Source organism: Gavia stellata, chromosome 30 (assembly GCF_030936135.1).
Source record: "Gavia stellata isolate bGavSte3 chromosome 30, bGavSte3.hap2, whole genome shotgun sequence".
NCBI lineage: Eukaryota > Metazoa > Chordata > Aves > Gaviiformes > Gaviidae > Gavia > Gavia stellata.
The window spans coordinates 3,804,031-3,808,611 of NC_082623.1; positions in this window are offsets into that span (position 1 = coordinate 3,804,031).

Consider the following 4,581-nt stretch of genomic DNA (forward strand, 5'->3'; position numbering starts at 1 on the left):
CCTTTCTGTTTTAATCACCCAAGATGAGAGCCAGGTAAACGAGGCTGGAGCCCTGGTGCAAATCTGGCAGAGCTTTGCTGAATTTCTGGACTCCAACATCAGAACTGTTTTTTGATGGGTCTTGAACCAGATGCTGTCCCTTCATCACAGTGTTCTTAGGGTGGGGAAAAAAAGATGGATAATTTTCTTTCCCTTCAAACATTGGCAGCCCAAAGGAAAACAGACCTGCCTCGCGCTCTCCCAACCACTGTTATTTACGGATCATATTGCAGTTGTGCCCAGGGACCCCGGTCTGGTCCCATCTTGTTCGGTATCATCTAAACACAACCGTGGATTATGTGGAGTTGTGTCCCTGGCGCGAGGCAGCCCCCGGCCCCCCCGTGCCGCTCCACGGGCTTGGTCTACACAGGCTATTACGGTAATTTGATAAGCCAGTTCTTCGTGATATGAATCTTCGCCTTCGTTAAAGGGAGGAAAAAAAAAAAGCCATTGCATTTTGATGGCTCACAGGGACAGTTCATTAAGCAATCAACTCTTTTAATGAAATATTTCTTTGTTAAAATATTCATTGATCTGCCGCGGTTTTGCATGGAGAAAGGGAAGGACTGTGTCCCAAATGCTTTTCTGTTGAGTCTTCCCAAGCACACGCTTAAAACAGCGGGTTGTGCCCCGGCATCGCAAACACGGTAATTCACACATCGGCCCTCGGCAGACGCCCTTCGGGGAGCCCGTCCGAGACCCGGGCTGAGAGAAGGATCGAGGGCGCTCTGGGCCCTCTTTCTGCCCCCCCTTTATCACATTATTATGCCTGATGATCGCTGAGGTTTTACACATCAGGTTTGGGTCTTCTTTGGAGGGAGCAAACGGGGGGGATGTCGGGGTGGGCTCTGGTCCGGCTTGGGCAGAGCGGTTTGTGCCGCGGTGGACGGGTGCTGCGCGGGGACGTCGTGGCAGAGGCCGGGGGAAAGTTGGGCCAAGAGTGAGCGGAAATGGGCAACTGTGGAGCGGGCAGAGGCGGCGGCGGTGGGCAGCGCGGGGAGGGGGGGGTCCCACAGGGAGGGACTGGTGCTCCTGGCTGGGTGCGAAGGGACGGGGGACCCATTTGCACCCGTGGGGCAGCGCAGAAAAGGCTGTTTTTACATCCCACAGGGATTCGGCCAGATGCTCTGGCCCCGGTGTAAGAGCAAGGAGGAGGGAGCACAGAGAGCCGGGGTGGAGAGCATTGGCAGAAGAAAAAAGAGAGGAGGGAAAAAAAAATATATCAAAGAGCGAGAAATGAACAACTGCAGACAAAGCGCCGAATCTGGCCTCCCCCCTCCTTCCTCAAACCTTACACCATGAGTAATCCCCACCGCTCGGCACGGTGACGACTCAGACAAGGAGTCACCGCGTGCGGGTAAGCATCTCCCCGAAGGAAACAATGCAGACAAACACGGTGAGTGGTGAATGCAGACGTCCTGCTCTGGATGAGTAACGTTATTTGAAAAGCAGATAAATGAAAAAAAAAGAGAAGAGGGGAAAGGAAAGAAAAACACCACCAAACCACGGCACATGCTGGTGGGGCGGGAGAAGCCAGGTGTCCTGTGTCTCGGTGGCATGGCACAGCGCGGCATGGTGCGGCACGTGGGTTTCCGAGCGGGGGGTACGGCTCCGTCGGGGATGCCACGGCGCCCTGCAGCAGGGCGATCTGCAGCCCCTCCGCTCACAGGCTCCTTCCTCCTGTGCGCTGAGGCTTTGCAGGCACGGAGGAAAATTGGTCACTGTCTGGGGACCCCCCACGCCACATCCTTTTCTCCATGTGTGGGAGCAGCACACCCAGGCGCCGACGTTTTCGCCTCTCCGCTGTCTCTCCTTTAACCGTTAGCTTCAGCTCACTAAAACCCAACTCAACCCAGTCTGTCTGCCCCTCCTCTGTCTGTGCAACTAGGGGAAACTGAGGCACGGCACAGCCACAAGCCAGAGGGGCTGAAGAGCCCCCGCCTGAGCTCTGAGGCTGTGCCTGGGATGCTGTACCCCCTGCAACATTTCCCCCCATGTCCCCCCTCTGCGTGCAGCTCCGAAGCGGAGCCGCCAGCCCCCACGGGTGTCAGGATCCCCCCACCCCGGGGGGCTGCTCGCCCGGGGAAACGCCGCGGGGCTTTCTGGCCGAGGGCAGCGGGGTCACGCCGGCCAGGGCAGGGGGGAGCGATGCTGAACCCCGGGCAGACAGCAGCCTGTCGCTTTAAAAGGGAGCCAGGAGCCTCTCATCACTTACAGTAACTCCGTGCATCATTTCTTTGCCTTACGCAAGAGGCGAGCGGGGTCCAAGAGCTCGGCGTTGGCCACGGCCCCGCCAGCACGTCCGGGCAAAGCCGGATTCCTCCGGGTGCTCAGCGGCCTGCAAGCATGGGCTGAACGGGGCGTGCGGCCACGCCGGCGTCCTCCCTCGAGGGCTCTGGGGGTCTCCTTGGGACCCCCGGCTTCGCCAGCCCTGTGCTGGCTGTGGGCGCAGCGCCCAGAGCTGTGGGCTTGTCCTGAGGAGGACTGATCCTGCACCCCTCTCCGCTCGCCCGCCGGTCGGTGCAGCCTGCGGTGGTGCCCGGGACGGCAGCTGGGTGCAAACGCTGCCGTGATGAACCCCGGGGTGGTTCGGCCCCGGACCCAGGGGAGGCGAGGGAGTGGGGTGGAGGGCTGGGCTCGGGGCGCTGCCAGGCACCGCAGCTTCACAGGGTGCTGCCTGAACTGCCTGAAAATGGCTGGTGTGTTTTGGGTGGAAAAACAGCTTTTCTGCTCATCTGTTGAAATTTCCACCTTGGAAGGGATGGGAATTCGGGGCTTAGCTGTGTCAACGCACTGCTCCCTCCCCAAAACGCTACTCTGGAAGGGAAAAAGTAACTTTCTTCCCTTGTTCTCCCAATTTTCCTATTCATAATTTTCTTCTTTCTCTTCTTTCCATATGTTTTTTTCTTTATTTTGCCTTGAAAGAAGGAAGGAAAGAATCGGAGACAAGGCAGGAAGCAGAGGAGTTCAGGGCACTTGTTCAACATCATCAAATACAGATTTTTCAAACGAGCATCTTTAGAAAAGTCAGGTTTTCTTCTTGAAGTTACTCTTCCCATAGAAGAAAAAACAGAAAACAAACGAGATGTTCTCCACCACCCATTTGCCAGAAATGGCCAATCCATAGCCTGTGGCAAACAGGCTTTGGATCCGGCTCGGAGAGGACTTTCCTGGAAGGATGAGGATGCTGCCGGGTTCGGAGCTGCTTTGCCTTCAGTGGGATTTAGGACAAACCCAAATTGACCTTTTCCATGGAAGAGTTCTGCTTTCTGTCAACCTTACAGCAGACAGAATTTTTCCATTCCAGGTAACCACTGGATCAAAAAGCTTTGGCTGAAAACTTTCACTTTTTAAAGATTTTCAATATTCTGGTTAGAAAAGCAGGCACTTTCTGGTCAGGAAAAACAATTTCCCACAAATAAGAGTTTGGGGATCAATCACAGAGGCATAAGACTGAGGATGAGCATCATGCTCGGAAGAGCTGGAACGTGTAATTTTCCTAGAAGAGACGACGGACACTACATTTGGGACCCGTCACTTACCCCACACTAACTCCTGGTCCTTCAGCCGCGTGTCTCAGTGCTTTATAACCAGACATTATGCAAAATGTTTAATCCCAGAGCTATAAATCCTGCTGCCTCTTTTACACCCTTTTGGAGGTGATACATGCCCGAAGCTTTGCCTGTTGCCAAATGAAGGACGTTTTTCCCTTCCTTTTTTCCCTGCTCTGTCTCTTTTGGGAGTTCAGCGCTGTAGCACAAGCATCCATGGGCTCTCTTGCTGTTGTCCTCCTGGGAATCCCCCGGCTGCCCCTGCAGTATCCCTGATGTCCCCGTGGCCATCGGCTTTCCAGGAGCGAGGTGGTCCCTCGGAGACCAAACCCCGGCACGCAAGGTGCTGTACGAAACCCCGACCGAAGCCCGGTCAAGCCATGTCTCCTCACCCAGATTCCTGCTCACTCCTGTTTTTTTTCCTGGCTGACACGGATGAACAAAGAGGGATCTTTGGGCCACGCTCAATTCACAAACTCCCCTTGGTGGAAGGCTGCCCATGTCTTTTTGTGCAAATCCTTCCCGCACGGATGCTATTTGATGTCTTCAAAGAGGCTATTCTTATGTCGAGAAAAGAGGGCAAGCGCAGGTTTGACGAGGCTCGTTGCTCAAAGCTATTTTTCGCTCAGAAAAGTGCCAGTTTGGGAGCAAAAAAAAAAAAAAAATTCTATTTTTCATAGGATGATATTTGGGTGAATAACTCATGAAGTCAGAACACTGGGTATTAGGGGACAAATTTGGGGAGGTGACTGGGAAAACAGCTTTTATGTGTCTGGGAGGGAAATAAAACCCCTTGAACCCACAAAAATGCCTGAAAAGAATGGTCTCAGCCAAGCCAGGGGCAGGCAGCGACTTGCGATGCCTCCGTTGGGCTGCTGCGGCTCAAGGCCACCTCCGAGAGGGATGGCGGGGCAGGGGAGAGCAGCGAATCTCCGTGGGGATGCCCCTCTGCGCGTGGGGAGCAAACTCATCGCACCGGTCTCAGAGCTAC